The sequence below is a fragment of the Narcine bancroftii genome, chromosome 6 (genome assembly GCF_036971445.1).
Source record: "Narcine bancroftii isolate sNarBan1 chromosome 6, sNarBan1.hap1, whole genome shotgun sequence".
NCBI lineage: Eukaryota > Metazoa > Chordata > Chondrichthyes > Torpediniformes > Narcinidae > Narcine > Narcine bancroftii.
The window spans coordinates 238,543,107-238,570,890 of NC_091474.1; the positions used below are offsets into that span (position 1 = coordinate 238,543,107).

At 40.5% G+C, this 27,784-nt stretch overlaps 1 long non-coding RNA gene across 1 annotated transcript in view; it reads right to left on the reverse strand.

Annotated features, from left to right (window-relative positions):
* LOC138737158 (uncharacterized) overlaps positions 1–27,784 on the reverse strand; it is a 69,398-nt gene that overhangs the window by 15,844 nt on the left and 25,770 nt on the right. Inside the window, exon 3 of the long non-coding RNA XR_011340786.1 lies at positions 1,462–1,528. This is a non-coding gene — a long non-coding RNA (uncharacterized lncRNA). The remainder of the gene's footprint in view (positions 1–1,461; positions 1,529–27,784) is intronic.

Consider the following 27,784-nt stretch of genomic DNA (forward strand, 5'->3'; position numbering starts at 1 on the left):
CTTCTTTAACTGCAAGCTCCTCCTCCTGCACGAATTCCAATAAGGTAAGTTCCTCTTCTTCCTCAGTCAACTTAGGTCCTTTGGCTGAACGGCTGCGGGTCTGGACACCCGACACCGGCACCCCGACTTCTTTGGGACGATGGCGATCGGGCTCCCCCACAGCCCACACTTTATCCAGCAGTTCTCAGACCCGTGATGCCCCACGCAGGTCAGACAAAGCCGTCGGACCGCTTGTCCACCCAGCAAGGTCGTGGGTTCGCAGGTTCCCTTATTGGCCATGCCACCCACGTGCACGACTTCACGTGAGCGCGGGTCAGCAACGGCCGAGCTCACCAATGTGCCGGCGCCATCTTGTGGAGGCAGAATCGGTGCCAGAGTCAGACTTGAATGGGCTGGAGTCCTCTGAGGCTTGGAGACTCCCAACGATGACTCTGGATTCAGCCATGCAGGAAGGCCTCAATTCTTCTGCACTTTTATATGCTAGTTTTTTCTGAAGCTGAGGTTTAAATTTTTTCACATTGGATGTCATCATAAATTACTGTTATTTAAACAACTGAAAAATATTATTTTTAACCATTTTTATGCTTTTTAAAAACCAGGTATTTAATGATCCAACTGGGGAGAGGTGGAACACACGTCTTCCTTCTAAGCCATCTTACCACGGCCCCTCAAGTGAAGTTTTTGCCATTTGAATAAACAAGTACAACCCGACGAAACAGCGAATTCTGGTCCTCAGTGCAAAGCATGCAGATACATAACCAGACACATACAGGCAAACAATTAATATGCAGGTCAAGTATTTCATCTATCCAATAAATAAATATTATTTTGTACATATGAGATTCTCAGATGGTTAGAGTGAGCAGTTAATTTGGTCGTTCAACATTCTCACTGCTTGTGATAAGAAGCTGTTTCTTGGCCTGGGTCTGATAATCCTGTATCTCTTTCAAAATTGGAGCAGCTGAAAGTTGCTGTGTGCAGGGTGGAAGGGGTCCTCAATGATTTTGCACTCCGTCTTCAGAGAACAATCCTGGTAGATCACGTTGATGGAGGGGCAAGGAGATTAAAGTGATCCTCTCTGCCACAAGTATGGTCAAAGATTACAAAGATAATTTCCAGGCGATTTATTCCTCAAGTTGGAAAACTTATCAGTTTTTTCTTAATGTACTCAGAATCTGGTCGACATTAGTGATTTATGATCAAATTTTAAACCCCCCTTATCTGAGGAGGCAGTTAAAAGTCAGCCTCATTGGGTGGATTCTGGATAGACCATGGCAGGTCAGAATGGTAGAATCCCTGAAGGGCTTTAGTTATTTTGACCATCAGGAGATTTTATTGAAGGAAAATGCCAAATTCATTTCAGTGCAAATTTAACTTTTCCTTCTGTTCGGGTGGCATTTGAATGATTCTAGTAATTAACTACGATGCAGAAACTAACTACTATATTACCAAAACACTTACTAATATCCTGTTCGGGTATCCAGAGCCTTGATAGTCAAAATGAAGGGATAATTTAAGTCTGAAGCAACTGGCAAAAAATTGAAGAAAAAGAAATCAGAATAAAATGCAGGTAAAAAATATGTTAAGTTTAAAATTGTAAAAGTAAATGCTCTCTGATGTAACAGGATATACCTTTTGTGTAGATGGAAGCAAATATTCAGCCCAGCAGAGTAATTTTTAAAATAAATTCAGACATACAGCACATTACGGTCCATTTCCGCCCAGGAGTCCACGTTGCTCAGCTTACACCCATTTAACCTACACCTCCAGTATGTTTCAAATGGAGGGAGGAAACCGGAGCCACTGGGGACAACCCACACAGACACGGAGAGAATGTACAAACTCCTTACAGACAGAGCGGGATTCGAACCCCAGTCCCGATCACTGGTGCTCTCAAGGCATTTTGCCAACCATACTGCCCTTATATTTTGCTCATGGTAGCTGTATGAATGAAGTTGTGTGAAACAGTAATGGTGTCACCAGGATGAAGAGCTGGTTGATGCCGGTCACCATTGGGGTGACTTTCTTATTCCTGCTTTATTGCCCCAGTCAGAGGCTTTATCTGCAAACATGGGAGAGTGGGGGTTGGGGGGGGTTTAATTATTTTTATTGTTCATCTGTCATACAAGGGGAGGAACCTGCTGAATCAGCAATGGTTAAATGTTTTCAAAGAATGTGACTGAAAAACATAAAACTGATTTTGACTGAAAAAGACTGCAATCACAAAGAAGCCTCGCCAGTAGTTAACCTTTGTAAGGGTTTGAGCAGATTCAGTATATCACCATAGGATCTTATAAACTTCTACAGGTGTACCACGGAGAGTATTCTGGCTGATTGCATCACTGCTTGGTATGGAGGCGCCAACTCTCAGGACAAGAATAAACTCCAGAGGGTTGTTAACTCAGCCTGCGGCATCACAGGCACCAGACTTCACTCCATTAAAGACACCTACATGAGTCGGTGGCTTAAAAAAGCAGCCTCTATCCTCAAAGACCCCACCACCCAGGCTACGGCCTCTTCACTTTGCAGCCATTGGGAAAAAGGTACAGGAATCTAAAGACAGTTTCTTCCCCACTGCCATCAGATTCCTGAATAATCAATGAACCAAAGACACTGCCTTACTTTTTGTGCCCTATTATTTTTATAGTAATGTGTAAGATGGTTATAATGTGAATGTTTCCACTCTGACGCTGCTACAAAACACCAAATTTTATGACTTGTTCATGACAATAAAATTCTGATTCTGAAATAAAGTAAAATACTTAAGGTTTATATATTCATGGATGTAAATTTGTTCAGTGTAAATACTACTGTATAGTATTTTTTTTTATCTTTTGTCTTTGAAACTGTTTATTCTTCATGCAGGTGTATTAGTTAGGTATTGTAAGTCACAAGCAGCCAGAAAATACACTTATCCAGCATCTACCAATCGCCAGAGGTGCTGGATACCAGGGATTTTACTGTACTAGGTTTTGTGAGTCAAGAATTTTGGATAGGAAGGGTCATAGCTAAAAGTGAAGTATTACGGGATATGTTAGAATAGCTATGGGTAAAATATGTCTTTAAAAGAGATAGATTGTGGGGTTTTGATTTAATTTAGGTTACATGTCACAAACAAAGAAACACTGCACAAAAGACATCCCATTTAAAATGCAAAAGCTTTGCTGAAGTAAGACATTGTGTCACCAGTGACTTTGCAGAGGCAATGGAACTGCTTTGAAAAGGACTTCAAAATGGGGTGCAAATGGAACATAATGTTGATCATGTCCAGGCACAGATACTGATAAGATCTCTCGAAAATTGAGTTTGGAGCCTTGGGAGAGGTTAGATGATTTTTATAAGCATAGAGAGGGAAAAAAAAACAGGTGATTTCTCTTTTTGAGAGAGGGAGAGAGAGAGAGAGAGAGAGAGAGAGAGAGGTCAGTTCTACAGCAGCAGCTGAGGCTGCAAAATGGCAAGTTGGCAGGCTTGTTGAAAAACCCCATTTTGAAGACGGGTTGTGAGTTTTTAGTTCAGCATGTTGAAAACCCTTGCAATCCTTATGAGGAAATGGCTGGCTCGAGCATTTCTCCTGAAATAAGGGAAACAAGAGGAACTCTGTGGTGTCCTGGAAGAAGAGGTTATCGTTTGGAAAACCCATGATGGAGCAAGTTTCTTCGGAAGACAATGAAGAGACTGATTGGAGGAAATCAGTTTGTGCGTGTCCAACGAGCAAGAAATTTCTCTCTGAAACCAACAAGAACCTTCCTGAGTGGTAACCATTTAATTTTAAGCACCAGAGCCTGGTGGAAATTATAAATGTTGAATTCTGTGCACAGTATAAGAATTGCCTGTTACCGGCGAACTTGGAGAAGTGAAAAGTGAATGATTGGACAGTGAAACTGAGAACTTTCCTGAACACGTACACATGCGCTTAGAAATAGAAGGGGGTTAAGTTAATAGTAATAAGTTAAAGATTGATCCTGTTATTACGTTTAAAGAAAATTAAAAGCAAATTTTAATTTGCAGTAACCATTTGTCTTGGTGAATTTCTATTGCTGCTGGGTTTTGGAGTCCTCTGGGCTCGTAACAGAAGAAAGAGTAGCCGCGGGGAAACAGCTTCTCATAATAGGACTGCTGAGGTGGGGGGAAGTGCTAAGAGCACTGAAAATGGGTAAAAGTAAGAGCTCTCTGCATATTTAACAGAAGTTGCATTATGGAGATGATAGTGAAGTTCCATGGTTGAGGTGACAGGAATTTTATTATAAACTTGCAGTCTGGAACACATGGTCAGCATGTTAATGCTCTGTGAAAATCCTCCAAGCTATATGCAGTTCTCCATCATGGTATCCTGCAGTTACCGTTTGAGAGTGCACATTCCTGCCTGTGCACTGAGGTGTGTAATGTCTCGAGGCTGAACCACGTTCTGTGTAATGCTTCCCATCCCCTGACTTTTATAAAAACAACTTCCATTTACATTGCACCTTAAAAAGACATAATCAATCAAAAGGAGTTAGCAATTGACTCAGATGGCAGCAGCTTTGGTTGTGAGCCAGGAAAAGACTTGGGCAAAAAAAAAATCAAAGCTAAGGATCCAGTACAGTGGGAAGGAAGCACAGAGGCACTGGCTTGCAACTGAGGCACTTGCAATGAACATAGCATGTTGGAAAGTTCGCCGGTAACAGGCAATTAATGTGGCAACAGTTACGTGATGAACATCAACACACTCATTCCCTCCAATAGGGAACTCCGCTCAATAGATCATAAATAAACAGATATACAGAACGGTAACAGGCCCTTTTGACTAGACCACACTGCCTAACTACACCCAATTAACCTGCATCCCCTGGTGTATTTTGATGGGTGGGAGGAAACCAAAGCATAAGAAGGAAACCCATGCAGACATGGGAAGAACGTACAAACTCCTTACAGACAGCATAGGATTCAAATTTTGATCTCGCTCGCTGGTGCTGCAATTGGCTATTCACCAAATACAGCAAGTAACTCACCAAACTATGAGAGGACTTTCAAATGTTCCTCCCTGTGATGTCACGTTCCCACGTATTTTTGTGCATCACACAATGCCAATACATAAATGTGCTGGAAAAACTCAGCAGGTCACACAGCATCCATAGGAAGTAATGGGTTACAGTGGTAGCTACGAGGAGGAAATGAGAACAAAACTGCACAGTGGAGTCAGTTTAGTTTCCAACAGTTTATTTTAAAATGCCCGCACTGCGCCTTATAAGGTGGAGGTCAAGTCCCGCCCCTGCACTGGCGGTGATGCGACGACGCAGCCGAGTGCACGTGCGTGGCCCCTCTGCCCACGAAGGAAGCAAAACCTGGCAACGCCATCTTGACGCGGCTGCTCCACTACCATGGCCATGACAAACACAGAGCCAGATTGCCTGCGTCGCGATGTGTGCTGCCTCACAACTCCCTCCAGATCTGATTCTAGTGTTCTTTGCCCTTGGGCGTTGTGGGGTCATGTCCTTAGGCGGTTGCTCCCAGCGCTTGGGCTGTGCTGGTATGATCTGCTAGCTAAGGTCCAGATGTGCCACTTTCAGCCTATCTGCTGTGAACAATTCCTCCCTACACCCAATGTCTAGCGTGAAGGTCTTGCCAGAGTTGCACAGGACCCTGTAAGGGCCTTCATAGGGTCGTTGGAGGGGGGGCAGGATGAATACAAATTCTATGGTTGATAAGTCTTTGGGATGGATTCCGGCCGCCATCCATGGTGTGAGTGTGGGTGGGGGTGCACGTGAGGCTAACCTGTCCCATGGTTCCTGTAAAAATGCCCTCCCCTCAGTCTCTGAATCTCAGGATGGGAGGATGAATTCGCCTGGCATGGTTAGCGGGGTGCCGTAAATCAATTCAACTGAGGATGCCTGTAAATCCTCTTTATGTGCCATCCTGATGCCCAGTAGTATCCAGAGAAGCTCATCTGCACAAATCGGTCCATTTAAACAGGCCATGAGGGCTGACTTCATGTGCGGGTGGAAATGCTCCACAAGTCTGTTGGCCTATGGGTGATAAGCGGTGATGTGGTGCCGCTTGATGCCCAGGAGTGTTGTGAGCTGTGTCCACAGCGCTGACGTAAACTGTGCCCCTCTGTTGGTGGTTATGTGGGCTGGTACCCCAAACCTCGTGATCTAATATGTGAGCAGTACCCTGGTGCAGGAATCAGGTGAGGTGTCCTTTAGAGGAATGCCCTCTGGCCATCTCATGGAGCGGTCTATTACTGTGAAGAGGTACCGGGCCTCCTGGGAGATGAGCAGTGGGCCAATGATGCCAACATGTATTTGTTTGAACCTTCTCCTTGGAGGGTCAAACTGGTGGACCGGAGTCTTGACATGATGGTGGACTTTGGATGCCTGACATTGGGTGCAATTGCGCACCATCTGCGTGACTTGTTTTCTCAGGCCGTATCACATGAACATCTCCACTACCATACAGGTTGTGGTTTTTAATGACAACTGCGTAAGGTTGTGAATGGCCTTGAAAACTTGGTGCCTCCATTGCTGGGGCACTACCGGGCATGGTGTGCCAGTGGAGACATTGCCCAAGAGTGTGTCGGGGCTGTCCGACAGACTGAGGTCTTCGAGGCAGAGACCGGTGATGGCTGTGCGGCAAGCCTGCATCTCCTTTTTTTTAAATATTTTTTTTATTTTTCACACTATGAACCATATCAACCAAAATATGTACAAACATTTCTCATTAAATTTACACAGTGGTCTTTTCTCCCCTTTTTTTCCCCCCTTTCCCTCCCTCCCCTCTACCCACCCCTCTCCAAAACCCATAAATATTCAACATATACAAGACAATAAAACCATAAAACAATATCTTCACACAAAGGAAAATAAACAAGAAAAATTTGTCATCTATTTGTTACACATGGAGTCTAATCGTTTTGTCTTCTTATCATTTTAATTCTCATTTTAGGGGATGGAGGTCATAGGCAAGCTCTCTCTGATATGTTTCATGTACGGTTCCCAAATTTGTTCAAACATTGTGACTCTATTTTTTAAATTATATGTTATTTTTTCCAATGAAATACATTTATTCATTTCCATGTACCATTGCTGTATACTCATGCTCTCTTCGATTTTCCAAGTTGACATTATACATTTTTTTGCTACTGCTAGAGCTATCATAAAGAATTTTTTTTGCACTTTATCCAGTTTGAGGTCTAATTCTCTACTTCTTATGTTACTTAAAAGAAATATCTCTGGCTTTTTTGGTATGTTATTTTTTATTAATTTCATTTAGTATCTGATTTAGTTCTTCCCAAAAAGTATTTACTTTTGTACATACCCAAGTTGCATGTAATGTTGTTCCCATTTCCTTCTTACAGCGAAAGCATCTATCCGATAATGTTGAATCCCATTCTTTTTAATTTTTGAGGAGTGATTATATACCCTGTGTAACCAATTATACTGTATCATATGTAACCTTGTGTTTATTGTATTCTTAATAGTTCCAGAACATAACTTTTCCCATACTTCATTTTTTATATTTATGTTTAGATCCTTTTCCCACTTGGGTTTATAGTTTATTTAATTTTCCTTATCTTGCAGCTTAATGTACATGTTGGTTGTAAATCTTTTAATTACCATTGTGTCTGTAATCACGTAATCAAAGCTGCTTCCTTCAGCTAATCTCGAGCTGTTTCCCAATTTATCCTTTAAATAAGCTTTCAATTGATGATATGCAAACATTGTACCATGAGTTATTCCATATTTGTACTTCAACTGTTCAAATGTTAATAAATTAGTTCCCAAAAAACAATTTTCTATTCTTTTGATTCCTTTTCTCTCCCATTCTCTAAAGGAAAGGTTGTCTATTGTAAAAGGGATTAGCGGATTTTGCATTAGTAGTAATTTTGGTGGGGGGGCGTGGCAAGATGGCATAGAAGGAAGATGTGTGTCCACCTCTCCCCAGCTGGATCATTAAATACCCGGTTTTTAAAAAAGTATAAAAATGATTAAAAATAAGATTTACAATTATTTAAATAACAGTGCTTTATGATGGCATATGATGTGAAAAAGTTGAAACCTCAGCTTCAGAAAAAAAACTACCATATAAAAGTGCAGAAGAATTGAGGCCTACCTGCATAGCTGAATCCATGGAGTCCTTTTGGAAGTCTGCAAGCCTCAGAGGACTCCAGCCCATTTGACTTTGACTCCGGCGCCGATCCTGCATCCGCAAGATGGTGCCGGCATATCGGTGAGTTCGGCCGTTGTCAACCCGCATCCACGAGAAGCCATGCGCACAGGCGGAATGTCCGATAAGTGGACCCACAAACCCCAGACCTCACTGGGCGGCCCGGTGGCATGCAGGGTAGCATCGGAAGACACTTTTGCGCATCCGATGTCTTGCCTGGCCTGTGTGTGGCATCACAGGCCCGGGAGCTGTGGGAAAATATCAGTGCTGTGGGGGAACCCGAACGCCGGTGTCCCAAAAAGGTTGGGGTGCCAGCGTCGGGTGTCCAGACCCGCAGCCATTCAGTTAAAGGACCTGTAATGACTGAGGAAGAATAGGAACTTACCTTATTGGAATACGTCCAGGAGGTAATCTTGAGCTGTTTCCCAATTTATCCTTTAAATAAGCTTTCAATTGATGATATGCAAACATTGTACCATGAGTTATTCCATATTTGTACTTTAAAGAAGGTGAATCTCAAAAAGTGGAAGTGGAATCTGGACTGGATTCAGTGTTCACTGTTTTGGAAGGGATTGCTGGTCAAATACAGCAAATGCATAATATGACAAAACAAATATCAACTCAAATGACTCAAGGATTTCTGGAGATGAAAATAAAAATGAATACTTTGTGTGATGAAATGTCAACCGTGAAGCAAGACATGATTGTAGTTAAAAGTGATATTAATAAATGTATACAATCAGTAGATTCTGTGCAAGAAAATTTTAAGAAAATTGAAACAGCTTTCTCTGAGTGTCAAGCTCAGGTGGAACGAAATAGAGAAATAATGGAAAAAGTGGAAGGCTCTTTTGTAGATTGAGGGATTCAGAAAAGAGATTTAATGAAGAAGATTGATTCATTGGAAAATCAAAGTTGGAGGAATAATGTGAAAACTAGTTGGTCTTCCAGAGGATATAGAAGGTGCTGATCCTATAAAAAATTTTAAGGACTGGATCCCAGAGGTGTTGGGTAAAGAGTTTTTCCCTGAAGGTTTGGAATTGGATAGGGTCATAGAGCTTTGAGAAGAAGACTATAACCAGGACAAACACCGAGAGGAGTCTTGATTCGTTGTTTAAAATATCAAGATCGTGAAATGATTTTACGTATGGCGGTGCAGAACGCAAGACAGAATCGATCTCCATTAATGATTCAACATAATAGGGTGTTCTTTTATGCTGATTTGAGTCAAGAAGTTATTAGAAGATGACGAGAATTTAATACGGCTAAAGATGTTTTGTGGCGAAAAGGCTACAAGTTTGCTTTTCATTATCCTGCAATTTTGAAGGTTTTCTATAGAAATTTTCAATCTCAATTTTTTGAGAATGATCATGATGCCTTGGTCTTTGCCAATTCTGCCGGAATTGCGAAGAAATGGATCTCCTCCTCGGTTAACTCCTAAGAGGAGAGTGAATGGAAATGGAAATGGACATGGGAATGGAAAGAATGAAAAGTATGGAAAGAAAGATTTCACAAAGTCTTTTTTTAAATTTCACACTATGAACCATATTAACCAAATTACACACAAACATTTCCCTCTTGAATATACACAGTCATTTTCTCCTCTTTTCCCCCCTCCCTTCCCTCCCTCCCTCCCTCCCCCCTCCAAACCCATTAAACGTTCAGAATATACAAGACAATAAACCCATTAAACAATGTCATCACACAATGAAAATAAACAAGAAAATTGTATCATCTACTTTTACACATTGGGTCAGTTCATTTCGTCTTCTTCTCATTTTATCATTTTAGAGGGTGGAGGTCCGTGGTAGGCCCTCTCTGTTGTGTTCCATGTACGGTTCCCAAATTTGTTCAAATAATGTGACTTTATTTCTCCTTTAGAGAATGGGAGAGAAAAGGGATTAAAAGAATAGAAAATTGTTTTTTGAGAAATAATTTATTATCATTTGAACAAATGAAGTACAAATATGGAATAACTCATGGTACAATGTTTGCATACCACCAACTGAAAACCTACTTAAAGGACAAATTGGGAAGCAGACTGAGGTTACCAGAAGGAAGCAGCTTTGAATATGTGATTACAGACACAATGATAATTAAAAGATTTATAACAAACATGTACATCAAGCTGCAAGAGAAAGAAAATGATGAAATAAGCTGTAAACCCAAACAAAAATGGGAACAAGATCTAAACATAAAGATAAAGAATGAAACGTGGGAAAAGCTATGCTCCGGAACTATGAGAAATACAATAAACACGAGGTTACGCATGATACAATATAATTGGTTACACAGGCTATATATCACGCCCCAAAAGTTAAATAAATGGGACCCAACGGTATCAGACAGATGTTTTCACTGTAAGAAGGAAACGGGAACAACAGTACATGCAATCTGGGCATGTGAGAAAGTGGAAAAGTTTTGGGAAGATCTAAATCAGATATTAAATAAAATCACAAAAAGCAACATACCAAAAAATCCAGAGATCTTTCTTCTAAGTAATATAAGAAGTAAAGAATTAGGCCTCAAACTGGATGAATCACAAAATAGATTTATTATGATCGCCTTAGCTGTAGCAAAAAAAACGTATAATGTCAACCTGGAAATCAGAAGAGAGCCTGAGAGTACAACAATGGTACATGGAAATGAATAAATGTATTCCATTGGAAAAAATAACATATAATTTAAAAGACACAAAGTCTTCTTGAAATTGAAGATCTGGAGCAGTTTTTGGACTTGGAATCATTGGGCTGAATATATGGACTATATTGGATTCTGTTTGATTATAATTAATATGTCTCTGGCTGGGAGGGGGGGTGGATGACACTGAAAATTTTGACAGTCATCTGCAACTAGTGGGTTTACCAAACCTGTTTTTTTTTTAGCGTATTACTACCTTTGGGTGGGTTTTTTGGGGTTTTCTTCTGCTGTTTTTTTTAATATATATTTTTTTCTTTTTTGAGGGGGTTTTTCTTTTTTGGAAGAATTGTAGAGGGGAGCATTATTTTATAGTATGTAACTATATTAGTAATTTAAAAAGATGTCTCAATTGAATTTTGCAACTTTTAATGTGCAGGGGTTAAATAATCCAATTAAGAGAAAGAGAATATTGGCTTATATTTAAAAAAAAATGAAAATTGATATTGCTTTTTTACAAGAAACATATTTGACTGAGAAAGAACATTTGAAATTGAAAAGGGATTGGGTTGGTCATGTTTTTTCTTCTTTTAATTCTAAGGCAAGAGGAATAGCGATTTTGATTCATAAAAAATTACCCTTTGAATTGGAAACTTCAGAGGGGTATGCTGGCAGAGTAAATAGTAAAATTTTTGCTGAATCTTGGATTTTGTTGAATCTTTATGCCCCTAATATAGATGATGAGCAGTTTATATCAGAAGCTTTTTTATTGTTAACTCAAGCTAATGAAAATATTTTAGTTGGTGGTGATTTTAACTGTGTTCTCGACCCTTTATTGGATAGAAATCCAAAAAATATAAGGAAATCAAAGATGGCAATGCAAATTAAGGTGTTAATGTAAGATTTAAATTTGGTGGATATTTGGAGAAAAGTTAACCCTACAGAGAAAGATTTTTCTTTTTACTCTTCAAGACATGATTTGTTTTCTAGATGCCCATTGTCATCAGCCTTGTTTGTATTGGTTATTTAACTGTTAGCTCAAAATGAAGAAATTAGAGGGGTGTGGGTTAAGAATGAAGAATATAAAATTAACTTATTTGTGGATGACGTGTTGGTATACCTAACGCAACTGGAACGGTCGTTGAAACAATTGCAAGAGTGTTTGTTGAAATTTGGAGAATTATCGGGATATAAATTTAAAGTTAATTGGTTTAAAATAATATAAAGTTAATTGGTTTAAAAGTGAAATTTTACCAGTTGGAGTGGGAGATTATTCTGTTGAAAACAATTATAAAATTAAGGTGGACAAATAAAATTAAATATTTAGGTGTGTTTATGGATACGAATTATCAATCATTATATCAATTAAATTATGTATCTATATTAAGATGGATTAAAGCGATTTGATTAAGTGGAAAGATCTTCCATTAACTTTGATTGGTTGGGTTAACTGTATTAAAATTACTATTTTTCCTCAAATACAATATTTATTTCAGTCACTACCTTGTTTACTTTTGAAGGGTTTTTTTTCAAGATCTGAACAATGCAGTGCAAGAGTTTTTATGGAAAGGTAGAATGGCGTTGCATAGACTTACATGGAAGTATACATTGGGCGGATTACAACTACCACATTTTCAAAATTATTATGAAGCGGCCCAGTTCAAGTTCATTAGTAGATTGATGGATTTAGATCAGCCTCCTAGCTGGGCTAAAGTGGAGATGGCATGTATTTCTAGGGTTGAAATACATGAATTAATACTTCATTGGATCTTGAATTTGTTACAGCAATATGATATTGAAACATTTATTAAAGATTTGGTTAAAAAAATAGGGTGTTAGGGTCGAAAGATAAATTACCAATTTTAACTCCATTGAAAAAAATAATCAGCTTATTTCTTTTTCAATGTTTATCAATTATTTAAAGATTTAGGATTCTAAGGGTATAAAGACAATAGAAGATTGTTTTGTAGAGGGGAAATTTCTTTCTTTTAATCAATTGAGAGAAAGATTTGATATACCTGTCCATTCTTTGTTTGTGTATTATCAACTTAGGACTTTCATAAAAGATCATTATGGTAGAGAGATGATTTTACCTACTTTGTTGAGATTTGAATCTTTGATTTCATCTTTACCAAAAAAGGGTTATATTTCAGTTATGTATAATTTGTTACAAGATAGTATGGATAAACCAGATTGGGAGAAACCTAAACTTAAATGGGAGAGTGATTTAGTATTTATTTTTCCTGAAGAAGATTGGACGAATATGTGGTTTAGTAATTCGGATTCTTGTTTTAGATGTGGTTCATGTATTGGAACTCTTTTACATGGTGTATGGAATTATGTTAAAGTTCAATCATTTTGGCAAGGAATTAAAGTAGTTTTGGAGAAATTATATAATTTTATTCTACCGTTAGATCCAATGATTTTCTTGTTGGGAAATTTATATCCGTTAAGAGGAATGGGATTGGATAAAGTTCAAAGTGCTTTTGTATGTTTGGTATTATCAGTAGCGCATAAATGTGTTGCTAGTACCTGGAAAAATGATACTGAGATTAATATAGCTTGTGGGCATAATGAATTGAAAGCATGTATTGTTATGGAAAAAATTATTTATAATTTACATGATAATTATTCTTCTTTTGTTAGTAAGTGGACTCCATATTTGAAATATATGCATTTAGATATACTTTGAAATGTTAATTAAAAAAAATATATATATATGTATATAAAATTAATTGTTTTTGCTCCCCTTAAGGGAGCTGGCTGAAAGAGTTGGAGGGGGGATAGGTATTAATGAAAAAAATTCTCTGACTATTTTTAAATTGTATGCTATGTTTCTGTTATCTTTTAAATAAAATTTGGGGAAAAAATAGTAATTTTGGTGTTTGATAATTCATTTTTTCCTTTCTAAGTGGATCTTCTTCCATGTATTAAGTAAATGATGCAATACTAATGAGTTTTTATATTGCACCAACTTTTCATCCCACTTATAAAGTATATGTTCCAGTACCTTTTCCCCTATTTTATCTAGTTCTATCTTAGACCAGTCTGGTTTTTCCTTTGTCTGGTAAAAATCTGATAAATACCTCAGTTGTGCAGCTCTATAATAATTTCTAAAATTTGGTAACTGCAAACCACCTTGATTATACCTCTCTGCTAATTTATCTAATGCTACCCTTGGATTCCTCCCTTTCCACAAGAATTTCCTTAATATTCTCTTTATTAAGAGAATTATTTACTTGAAGAATTTTTCTGTTAAAGGAATTGGTAATGTTTGAAAAAAGTATTGTATCCTTGGGAACATGTTCTTTTTAATGCAGTTTACCCTCCCTATCAACGTTAGTGGTAATTCTTTCCAATGTTCTAAGTCTTCCTGCAACTTCTTTATTAGTGGCTGATAATTTAGTTTGTACAAGTGGCTTAAGTTATTATCTAACCTGATCCCTAGGTATCGGATTGCTTGTTTTTGCCATTTAAATGGTGATTCTTTTGTAATTCTGTATAGTCCGTGTTACTCATTGGCATCGCTTCACTTTTATTTGCGTTGATCTTGTACCCCGATATTTCTTGATATTCCTTCAATTTATTATGTAATTCTTTTACTGATACCTCTGGTTCGGTTAGGAATACTATGATGTAATCTACAAATAAGCTGATTTTATACTCCTTCTTCTTTATTTTTAACCCTTTTATTTTATTTTCTATTCTTATCAGTTCTGCCAAAGGTTCTATTGCTAAGGTGAACAATGAGGAGGATAGTGGACATGTCTGTCTAGTTGACCTACTTAATTTAAAGTGATTCGATACATATCCATTTACTCTTACCTTTGCCAATGGCAAATATTATTACAATGCTTTAATCCAATTTATATATTTTTCTGGTAGATTGAACTTCTGTAATACTTTAAATAAGTAATTCCACTCTACTCTGTCAAAGGCTTTTTCTGCGTTGAGAGCAACAGCCACTGTTGGTTTATTATTTCCTTGAACTGTGTGGATTAGATTAATAAGTTTGCAGACATTGTCCACTATTCGTCTTTTCTTAATAAATCCAGTTTGATCTTGTTTTACTATTTTTGGTACACAGTCGGCCAATCTGTTTGCTAATAATTTCGCTATTATCTTATAATCTGAGTTAAGTAGAGATATTGGTCTATATGATGCTGGTGTTAATGGATCCTTCCCCGTCTTTGGATTTACTGTAATTATTTCTGTCTTACATGAATCTGGCAAGTTTTGTGTTTCTTCTATCTGGTTCATTACTTCCAGGAGAGGAGGAATTAACAACTCCTTAAATGTTTTATAAAATTCAATTGGAAATCCATCCTCTCCTGGTGTTTTATTGTTCAGCAGCTTTTTTAATATATCCTGTACTTCCTCTATTTCAAATGGTTTTATCAGTTTGTTTTGTTCCTCTTCTTGCAATTTCAATTTTAGATTAAAATTCCTCTATTTTATCATCTTTTCCCTCATTCTCAGTTTGATACAATTGTTCATAAAATTCCTTAAAATTATATGTAATTTGTTAGTCCTTTTTCCTTGATGTCAGTATCGTTCTTTTAGCTTGTTCTGTTTTAAGTTGCCAGGCTAATATTTTATGTGTTTTTTCTCCCAGTTCATAATACTTTTGCTTATGTTTTCATTATGTTCTTCTCCACCTTGTACGTTTATAATGTCTCACATTCAATTTTTTTGTCTGTCAATTCTCTCTTTTTCATTATATCATCCCTTTTTACTAATTCCTTTTCTGTATTTGTTATCTCCCTTTCCAACTGCTCTATTTCCCGATTGTAGTCCTTTTTCATCTTAGTCACATCACTTATTATCTGCCCTCTAATGAAGGCTTTCTTTGTGTCCCATAATATAAATTTGTCTTTCACTGATCCTGTGTTTATTTCAAAATATGTTTTAATTTGGCATTCAATAAACTCCCTAAATTCCTGTCTTTTAAGTAGCATGGAGTTTAACCTCCATCTATATGTTCTTGGTCGGATGTCCTCCAGTTCTATTACTAATAATAGGGGTGAATGATCTGATAGTAATCTAGCTTTATACTCAGTTTTCCTAACTCTCCCTTGAATATGGGCTGACAACAAAAACATATCAATCCTTGAGTAAGTTTTGTGCCTGCTTGAATAATATGAAAATTCCTTCTCTCTTGGGTTTTGCCTCCTCCATATATCCATAACTTTCATTTCCTGCATTGATTTAACCATAAATTTGGCTACTTTATTCTTTTTACTTGTCTTTTGTCCAGTTTCATCCAACATTGGGTCCAAATTAAGGTTAAAATCCCCCTCCTATCAATATATTTCCTTGTGTGTCTGCAATCTTCAAAAAAATATCCTGCATAAACTTTTGATCCTCCTCGTTGGGCACATATATATTGAACAAATTCCAAAATTCTGAGTATATCTGACACTTTATCATTGCATACCTCCCTGCCGGATCTATTATTTCCTCCTCTATTTTGATTGGTACATTGTTGTTAACTAGTATAGCTACACCTCTAGCTTTTGAATTATAGGAGGCTGCCATTACCTGTCCTACCTAGTCTCTCTTTCTTCTTTGGCTTGGCTTCACGGACGAAGATTTATGGAGGGGGTAAAAGTCCACGTCAGCTGCAGGCTCGTTTGTGGCTGACAAGTCCGATGCGGGACAGGCAGACACGGTTGCAGCGGTTGCAGGGGAAAATTGGTTGGTTGGGGTTGGGTGTTGGGTTTTTCCTCCTTTGCCTTTTGTCAGTGAGGTGGTCTCTCTTTAGTTTGTTATGTTCTGCTTCAGTTAGATACATTTTCTGCACAAATGCTATATCTATTTTTTTCCTTCTTTAATAAATTTAGTAGCCTCTTCCTTTGAATTTGGTTATATATTCCATTAATGTTTATAGTCATATAGTACAACATGGCCATCTTATATCTTGCATACACCTTTTTGCCACCTCCATCCCCCTTTTCCCCATTTTAATCTCTTAACCATATAACCATATACGGAGCGGAAACAGGCCATGTTGGCCTTTTGAGTCTGCACCGGTTCACTAGAACAACTCCACTAGCTTCTTTTCTTTTTAAAATTTTTATCGTTCATAATATGTATTTTTCTTACTGTATGTAACAACTTTGATGAACTAATAAATAAAGTTATATAAAAAAAAGGGTGGACTAAGACTACCAAATTTTAAGAATTATTTCTTAGTTTTCTCTTAATACACTTTAATGTATGACAACACATTTAAGACATAAAGTACCCCCGCAGTTCCCACATCCACTAATACCTTAACCCCAAAAGTCCGCCCCCCTCTCTGAGTTGCCCATATCCCTTGCCGAGCAACCACAACTCCCCTTTTCATTTGGATTGCGATCTTGTTTGCAGCGTCAACTGATTTTGCAGTGATGGTTATTCCCCCTCTGCCCAGCCCTCTCCAGAAAACACTTTTTAAAAAAAATCACATATTACAAAGCTCTCTATCTTCTTTTTTTCCCCCTTACTCCCTTCCTTCCCTTCTCTTTTCCTTCTTTAGTTCTTTACATAAACATTGTTTTTACATCTTTATATATACTTTATCGCCATTCTTCATTCTTGTTACATCTCTTCATCTCTTCTCCTTTCCTGCAAACATTATGTGAATTCTTGCGCTTTTCTGGATCCGAGAACAGTCTGTTTTGATCCCTGGGTATAAATATTTTAAGCACGGTTGGATGTCTTAATATGAATTTGTAACCTTTTTTCCATAAAATTAATTTTGCTGCATTAAACTCCTTCCTCCTCTTTAAGAGTTCACAATTTATGTCTGGATAAAAAATTATTTTTTGACCCTTGTATTCCAATGGTTTATTATCTTCTCTAACTTTATTCCCTGCCCGTTTCAGTATATTTTCTCTTGTCGTGTATCCCAAAAATTTTACTAAGATGGATCTTGGTTTTTGATGTGCCTGTTGTTTCGGAGCTAATGCTCTGTGTGCCCTTTCTATTTCCATTTCTTCCTGCATTTCTGTCATTCCCAGGACCTACGGGATCCATCCTTTTATAAATTCCTTCATGTCTGTGCCTTCTTCACCCTCCTTCAGGCCCACTATTTTTATGTTGTTTCGTCTACTATAATTTTCCAACATATCAATTTTCTGAGATAATAACTCTGGTGTCTCTTTAATTTTTTTGTCACTTTCTTCCAATTTTTCTCTTCCATTTCTACAGCCATTTCCCGCTCTTCCACATTCTTTACTCTTTTCCCTATTTTTGTCATTACCAGTTCTAACCTTTCCATTTTATCTTCTGTTCTTTTCATTGCATTAAATTCTAATGGTAACCATTCTTTTAGTGATCTCATTTGTTCTTCAAAAAAGACTTTATCTATATTCTGTTCATCAGTTTTACCTTTTATTTCTCTTTGTCCATCAGTTTTACCTTCTATTTTTCTGTGAAGATCTTGGTCTTCTTCCTCTTTTGTGTCTGTACCAGTGTTTGTGTCTTCTTCTTCTCTTCTTTGTGTCTGTGTCTCTTCTGTTTTTCCTGATGAGCTGCTTATATCTCTTTGTCGGGCCTCCTCTTGCTGGGCATCTTGCTGTTGGTCTTCCCCTCCTGGGCTGCTTGTCTGCTGTGCTTCCTGTCGTTGATCCTCTTGTCGATCACCCCTCCATCTATCTCCCACATCTGCTTCATTGCTCCCTCCCCTGCCGCCTTCCTCGTCCTCTAGGTGACCACCCTTGTGTCGGGCGTCCCTCAGCTGTTCGCTCTGTGACAGCCCATTCCTCTGCTGAACCCCCCTCCTGCCGTTGTCCTCTTTCTCCTTTGATTGCGCACTTTTGTTTGGCTCTGAGAGCCATTTTTGTAGTCCACCGGCTGGTGGGTCGCGACTCCACAGGGCAGGCACTAACCTCGGGAATCAGGCACTCCTCGCCACCACAGCATCCTGTTCCTTTGTGCAGGTAAGGCCTTCTTCTTTCTTTTCTGGTGACTTTTCTACTTTTTTTCCAGTTCTTACTTTCTCCTTCTTGGAAGCTATCTTCTTTCTCTTCTCTGTATCTTTATCTTCTATTTCTTCTATTTTATTTTTGTTATGCTTTGCTTTTTCCTAACTTTTTTTTCCTATTTTCCTGGAGAGGGCTGGTGTTTGCGACTGGTCACTACTCCATCACGAGACTCCCCCAAACCTGCATCTCCTCATCATCTTTTTGGGCCTGCGCCAGCCAGGAGTAGTCCAGCCCAGGGGATAAAGACTGGATGGCGGGCTGGGAGAGTCTGTTGGCACAACGTTGTCCAAGTTGGCAAGGTGCTGGATGGCGGTGGTGAACTCAGATATATAGGACAGGTGGCACTGTTGGCGTGCTGACCAGGGGTCCTTGACCAGGGCAAAGGTGTGGGTGAGGGGCTTGTGGTCCGTGAACACAGTGAATGGCCTGCCCTTCAGGAAATATCGAAAGTGCCTGATAGCCAGGTAAAGTGCCAAATTGCCTGTCGAATGCACTGTATTTAAGTTCTGACCTTCGATGGATTGCTCAAGGACGCCACAGATGGCTATTACCAATACGTCTACGATGTGTGTCATGGGTATGTCAGATCTGGAATGAATCATCAAGGTTGCATTGGCCAGGGCATTCCTTGTTGCGGTGAAAGCTGTGTCAGCCTCCTCTGTCCACACTAGGGTCTTGCTTTTGACTGATATCATGGCGAACAGTAGTCTCAGGATGCGAGCCGGAATGAATCGGTTGTAGAAGTTAAGCATTCCCGTGAACTCCTGGAGGCCTTTGAGGGTGATGGAGTGGCTAAACTGGCGTATGACTGCATCCTTCTCTGCCAATGGTGCTGCACCGTTCGCGAAGATAGTGTGGCCCAAGAACTGCATGGAGTCTTTCCCGAAGTGGCACTTCACCACATTGACTGTGAGTCCAAACTCTGAAAGGTGGGTAAAAAGTCTGCAGAGATGGTCCTTGTGTTGCTCGTGGTCCTTGCAATGAGTATGTCATCCAGGTAGATGAACACAAAGTCAAAGTCTCTGCCCACCGCATCCATCAACCGCTGAAAGGTTTGCGCCGCATTCTTGAGACCAACAGACATGTGGAGGAATTTGAAAAGTCTGAAGGGAGTGATTATAGCCGTTTTGCTAATATTGACCAGGTGGACTGGGATTTGGTGATAGTTACGTACCAAGTTGACCTTGGAGAACACCTTCGCACCGTGATGGTTGGCCGTGAATTGTCCTGCATGTGTGGAACTGGGTAGCAATTGGGCATGGTGGAGTTGTTAAGGCGGCGGTAATCCCTACAGGGCCGCCTACCACCTGAGGACTTGGGGACCATGTGTAGTGGGGATGCCCACGAACTGTTGGACCTGCGGACTATCCCCAACTCTTGCATCCAGGAAATTTCCTCTTTGGACAACTGCAGTTTGTCTGGGGGAATGTTGTCACATTTGTGGCCCGAAATGTGAAGTTAATAAAACATTAAACACAAGTTTTATCAGGTAAACTTCTCAGTGTCTTTATTCTCCAGTTTTCCTTTGTTCTCTCTCTCATACCACGTGACTTCTGGTACATCTCATACATATTCATTATCATGACATCCCTCCTTTAATCAGAAGTAAACTTTACCTTCACTTACCAATATCCCTCGGAAACATACAAACATCGTAACTAATGGAAATACTATAACTCAACTACATAAAATTTACTTCCTACAGCACTCATACATGCAGTTTATGATATAAGATTAAAATACTGTCCCAAAGTTCTTATTAAAACTATGGCACAAAGTCTTCGTATCGTTTGGGCACTTTCCGGTTTAGTTTCGGCCTGCCTGCGATATTGTCGTCGCTTCTCGGTTGTTCACTCTCAGCGTCGAAAATACTGCTCGCCACGGCTTCGGGTGTTTCTGGCGCTCAGGAGTGCTGATAACTGCCTCTGGAACATCATCAGGTCTCTCAATTTCAGCATCTCGTATTGGCCTTTCAACCTCTTCGCTCGATGTATCTCTGGACTGGTACCTTTTTACACCTGATACATTTCTCTTATACAGGACTCCAGTCGGAGACTTGACTGTCACCATACTGCCACTTCTGGATACAACAGTATAGGGTTGATGGTAATAAGGTGTGTCTAGCTTACCACCAGTTTCATGCCTCACTAGAACATTATCTCCTGGCATGATGTCTGAGTACTTGGCTCCACGTTTCGAATCTGTGTACAGCTTTGCTGCACCTTTCTTTTCAGCATCGTGGTCCCTCATCTCCTGGTCGTCTCGGATTTCCTTTATTTCTGGCATTTTTGTGCGGATTTTTCTCCCAAAAAATGCTTCTGCAGGACTTTTTCCAGTGGTTGCATGAGGCGTTGCTCGATAGACAGCCACATAAGATAGTAATGCTTCTTGCCAATTTTGTCCTTCTGCGTCTGCAATCCTCAATCGTTTTTCAATGGACTGATTTTGTCTCTCTACTTCTCCATTGGCTTGCGGCCATTTCGGAGTTACTTTATGATGGTGAATACCTGTGGTCCTCATGTATTCCGCAAATGTCTCTGAAATGAATTGTGGACCATTGTCAGAGTATAATGTAACAGGTAATCCATATCTTGCGAATATCTCTGCTAATGCTTGTATTGTTTTTTCAGTGGTTGTGGACTTCAACACCACGTACTCATAGTATCTGCTGTAGTAATCTATCACTACCATAATTGATTCATCCGTCGGTAAAGGTCCAAGAAAATCAACAGCTATGTCGATCCATGGTCCTGTCGGAAGTTGCGTACTCTGGATCGGTTCTGGCGGATTACTCCTACTTGTGATTTGACATCCGTGACAAATTTTAACAAATTTCTCTGCGTCTTTATCACAACCTGGCCACCATACCTTGGTCCTGAGGTTTTTCTTGGTACCAACAATGCCTAGGTGTCCTTCATGCGCTAAGGATACGATCTTCGGTCTCAATCTTTGCTGTATCACCAATCTGCAACCTCTTAATACACACTGTCCGATGCAACAAAGTTCATCTCTAATGGGAATGTAAGCCTTGTGAGTACACTTGTCCCATTGTCCACTCTGTATGCATTCTCTTACTTCCATGAGTTCTGGATCACGTTCGGATTCTCTCTCGACCTCCTTCGTAGTCACAGCTTTCGGTGTCGCCTGAAGAGCTACGAAGCGTACAAAGCACTCTGTTTCTGTTCCCAATTCTGACTTGGATTGTGGACCACCATCCTTCACCAATCTTGACAGCGGATCTGCAATGTTTGTTTTCTCTGCAATGTGGATTACTTTATATTTGTAGGGTTGTAGTCTGAGTACCCATCTCTCTATTCTGGCACATGGTTTGGATCTAGGTGCATAGATCACCACTAATGGCTTATGATCGGTGATGAGTTCAAATTCAATGCCGTATAAATATGCATGGAACCTCTCACAGGCCCATACAAGTCCGAGTGCTTCTTTCTCTGTCTGAGAGTATCTTCTTTCCACATCTGATAACGATCTGCTGGCATAGGCAATGATTCTTGGTCCTCTATCATGCATCCGGACCAACACGGCTCCTAAACCAACCGGGCTGGCATCCGCTATGACTTTGGTTGATGCCGCCGGATCGTAATATCCAAGAGTTTTTGCATCTGTCAGGCTTTGCTTCAGCGCTGTGAACGCTTTCTTCTGCTCAGATCCAAAATGAAAAGGTACACCTTTCCTGGTTAGTTTCCTTATTGGTTCTGCCACTGTAGCGAAATTAGGAATGAACTTTGCACAAAAATTGACCAATCCCAGGAAACTCCTCACCTCTGTTGCATTCTGAGGTGCACGTGCCTCTGCAATAGCTTTCACCTTGGCCTCTGCAGGGTTTAGTCCTTCCCGTGTAAGTCTGTGTCCCATGAAGTCCATTTCTGACACACCGAACTGGCACTTGTTTCCATTCATGGTAAGGCCTGCCTCCTGTAATCTAGATAGTACACGCCACCACCTTCGTTGGTGCATGGACTATGATGTCATCAGAAATGTTGGCAACTCCAGGAATGCCTTGAATCACTCGATGGATTTTATACTGGTAGATCTCCGAAGCTGCATTAATTCCAAATGATAGTCTCTTGTAACGATACAATCCACAGTGAGTCACAAATGTTGTTACATCTCGGGAACCTGGATCCAGCTCTAATTGATGATAGCCCCATTTCAGATCAATTTTTGAGAATACCTTGCTGGTAGTTAGTTCTTGAAGTATTTCCTCCACTGTTGGTATAGGGTGTCATTCTCTAATTATAGCTTCATTGGCCATTCTCATGTCAACACATAGTCTTATGTCACCCTTTGGTTTGGGCACAATCACTATGGGACTGACCCATTGTGTTGAATGTTCCACTGGTTCAATAATGTCTTGTTCGATCAATTCTTTAACTTTGGCTTCGACTTTCCCACGAAGTCCAAACAGAGTTCGGCGCATTGGTTGTGCCTTGGGTTTGACCGTTTCATCTACCGCTAGCTTCACTTGTCGACCTTTCAGCTTTCCTACTCCTTGGAAGACTGCAGGGAATTCTTGCTTCATATCCTCGTATGACTGAATTGAATTGACACAAGCTCCAATATGAAGTATTGCCAGGTCTTGCGCTTGTACTCAGCAATGGTTCTTCCCTCTCTTCTATGACCATAAACTCTGCTTCGGTGTACTTATCTCCAGCTTCAACAGTTGCAGTAAAACATCCAATGGTCTGCAATGGCTTGGTTGCTGTGTATGGATACAGTTTCTTGGAACATTTCTTTGAGGTACAGATGATCTTTTTCCTTTTCAACTTCTCCCATAAATGTCGATCAATCACATTACTGTCACTGCCTGAGTCTACAATGACCTGCACTGTCACTCCACCAATGATCACTGGGACCTTCTCGTGATGTACTTCATTCAACGTAAATTGGTAACAACTCTGTTCCTCCTGGGTATCATCATCATCACCGTCTATCTGGCGAATGGTATCTTTCTTTCCAGGATACTTTCCTTTCCCCCAGGCTTTGCCTTTGGAAGTTGTACTCTTCCTCTTCTGGTCTGCATTGGACTTGCTTTTGCACTTCTTTGCAAAATGGTCCTTACCTCCACACTTTCTGCAAACTTTGCCTTTGGCCGGGCAATATGGGTCTTTTCCAAAGTGACCTCGGTTTCCACATCGATAACACTCCACGTCCTGTGTCGACGTATATCTTGGCTGGTTATGGCGATGTGACAGCCTCTTAATTTGCTGGCTTGAGTTGTCTTTCAGGGTCATGGTATGAAATTGCCCTTCAACAGCCTCTAATGCAGCAGCAATGGTTAAAGCATCGGTGAGTTCTAACTCACTCCCTCTTTCCAGTAGACGTCTTCTGAGTTTATCTGATCTGCAGTGCTGTACGACTTGATCCAATAATTGGTTGTCCAAATCAGCTGGCATGTAATTGCATCCAACAGCTAGCTGGCGTAGTCTCGTCACGTACTGAGCAATTGTCTGGCCATCTTCTTGTCTTGTTCTCCGAAACAAATGGCGTTGACATGTAGCATTCAGTGTCACTACATAGTGTGCATTTAATGCATCTAGCGCTTTCCAGTACTCATCCTTTCTTCCATTATTCAAAAGTGTCTTAAACGTTTCCCGAACTGCGGGACCAGCAGTAAAAAGAAGTAACGCCCTTCTCTGCGCTTTTTGTTCAACTGTACCGATATTTAGAAATAGGCCACGACTGTTGTCGTAGGATTCAAATTCTTCCAGCCATGCCTTCCACTTCACACTTACAGTGCTTGCATCACCCGTTGGGTCAAAATGAGCAATTCCACTATGTGTTAGAAAGTCACCGTTTGCACCAGCCATGAGGAAATATTCCAGCCCCAAAAGTACTGAGCAAAGAGAAAATTCTTATCAACTTGAAGTTGTCTGTAATCCTCTGTAATCTTGTTTATTCTTTAATTTTCTTCAAGCTTCTTTCATCCTCGTCGCCAATGTCACATTTGTGGCCCGAAATGTGAAGTTAATAAAACATTAAACACAAATTTTATCAGGTAAACTTCTCAGTGTCTTTATTCTCCAGTTTTCCTTTGTTCTCCTGCTTGGGCTCTTATCTCTCTCTCATACCACATGACTTCCGGTACATCTCATACATATTCATTATCATGACAGATGTCACCTGGCTTTGGCCCCTGACCCCTGGGTCAGTATGTGGTGTTGCACCCCGTGTTGTGGCATGTTGAAAGTGAACTGTGGCTTGAGGATAGCTGGGAATTCATCCAGGATGCGGCTATACTCATCCTTAGGGGCATTCACCATGGTCACGCCTGGTTTGCGGGTGACAGTAGTTTCAAATTGAACAGTTTGGAAAGTCTGGGCATGCATTAAGCTCTTGGCTTTCACGTCCACTAGCAGGCTGTGTGCCTGAAGGAAATCAGCGCCAAGAAATGATGTGCCCACAGCAGCTAGTGTGAAATTGCACCGGAACTTCTTGTTGCCAAGCTGTACTTGCACGTTGCGTGTGCCGAGGGTTTTGATGGAGGTGTTGTTTGCCGCTCGGAGCATGGCGCCTCGTGGTCACGTTCGTGTCTCCAGTGTGGTTGGTGGGATGACACTGAGTTCAGCATTCATGTGTTGACTAGGAACCGTCGGCCACTAACTTTATCGGTGACATGCAGAAAGCTATTGACGTGGCCAGCCGTTATGGCCATTAGTGGCGACTTGTCTGGCTGTTTTCCGGAAACGAGCAGGGTTGCCTGCATTTATGTGCCTGTGCCCCCTGCGTTGGTGATAAAAGCACCAGACAGTGAGTGCTTGGTGCCTCTGCCGGCTTGCTGGGGTGCGATTGTGCTTGGTTGGGATTGGGGTGTGACACCTGGTTCATGGCGGACTCAATTTCATCTGCTCTGGCCGCGACCTTGCGTGGGTCTGAGAAATCCTCATTCGCTAACAGGAGCTGTATGTCATCCAGCATCTGCTCCAGGAAAGCCTGCTCAGACATGAGGCACGGCTTGTGGCTCTCTGCTATCACAAGCATTTCTTCCATGAGGGTGGATGGTGCTCTCTCTCCCAGGCCGTCAAGGTGCATGAACCTGGTGGCGCGCTGGTGCCTGGACAGGTGGAAGGTACTTAAGAGGAGCTTGTTGAGAGCTGGGTATTTACCTTCCTCCAGTGGGGGTGGGGGGGGTCGTGTATCAGGTCAACCAATTTGCCTGCGGTCTCTTGGTCAAGGGCACTGATGACATGGTAGAACATTGTCGAGTTGGAGGTGATCTGCTGGAGGTGGAATTGTCAACCTTCTGTCCCCCCTCCCCCAGCACTTCTCAGCTCTTTTCTTCCCCCTTCCACCTGTGTCAACCTATCACTTGTTAGCCTGTGCTCCTCCCTTCACCGCCCCCCCCCCCCCCACCATCGAAAGTCTATTGTTTCCATGGATGCTGCAAGACCAGTTGAATTTCTCCAGCACTTTTGTGTCAGGTCTCAAATGCACCAATTCTCATCACTGAACTTTAAGAAGAGTGGGAAGTGTGATAATTAAACTGAACAACTTCGTGGGTTGGGTTCTGAGGATGATAGATTGGATAAAGTGGGATTATTTTCCTTACAGCAGCGGCCAAGAGGTGATTTGATAGAAATGGATGAGATCATGGCTGTTTTAAATTGGGTAAATAGAGGAAAGTTGTTCTCATTAACAAAACATTCAAGGATTGGAAAATAAATTGAACATTTTAAAATTGTGGCTAAAAGGTACAAATAAGAACCTAAGGAAAATGCTTTTTGCACCCCTGATCCAGATTATGATCTGGAATTCAATGCCTATAAGAGCAATGGGAAGAAAAAAAAATCAAAAAGGAATTGGATTGGCACTTGAGAGATAACAGGCTGGACTGAGCAAGAGAAGTGGATTATTCTGCTTGGGTCCTAGTGTAAACTCAATGGGCCAAATGGTCCAATCCAGTGCAGTTTCAATGCTACGATTCCACAATATTCATCAAAAAGAACTTGACCTGTAAAGCTGGTTATATTATCTTCCATTGTGATTTGTAGGATTAGTTGACAACCTGCAAGATAGGTTTTTTGCAATTTCTTTGAAATAGCACTGAGTGTAATTTAATGGAGCACAGAAATAGGTAAATGTAATTACTGAAATAAACATCAGGGAAGAAGAAAATAGTGTCTCATCATCAAAAACACTGAACATAGAACACAGCACAATATAGCATAGAAACAAGCCCTTTGGCTAAGAATATCTGTGCTAGCCCTGATGCTGATTTAAACTGCAAACTTCCTGCATTTACCAACAGTATATCCTTTCATGCCCTGACTCAGAGAAACTGGGTGCATGCTGGGAGATGGTTCTGTTGAGCCCCTCGGTTCTGTCCGCTGCAATAGCGTGGATCTCCCAGTGGCCACCCATTTCAGTTCTCCATCCCATTCTCTTGCTGACATGTCTGTCCATGGTCTCGTGGACTGCCAGACTGAGACCACCTATAAATTGGAGGAACAGCACCTCACCTTCTGACTGGGCCCCCTTCAACTGGACGGCATTAAAACCCCACCCCATTGCTTCCCCCATAGATTCTCCATTCCCTGACTCCTTTTGCACAGATATGCAAGTTCTAGCCAGTCCCTTATCACATCCAATTAGCCCCTTTTGTTGGACTGGATTCTTCCCATATTGTTTGAATTGTGAGACTTTCTGATATATCCTGAATATATATATTCTGATATATATTTCTGATTTTTTTTTTGTTGAAGATCCAAAACTTCAGCAATATATCTTTGCCTCCTATAGATGCTGAATATACTAGCTGAGTTCCTCCAGCATTTTGGTGTGTTTACTGCCTGTTCATGTGTCTTTCTTAAATGTTACCATTCTTCCACCTCTTCCTCTGGGAGCATGGTCCAGGCATCCACCAGTGTTAAAAAAACACTTGCCTAGTCAATCTTTAAACTTCTTCCCTCTCATCTTAAATCTATGACCTCTCGCATTTGACCTCTGACTCTTCTCTGTCTGATCTGCAGCTTTTGTGTTTCATTCTTGTCCTACTTCACTGTGAGTTCTCAAGTTGTGTC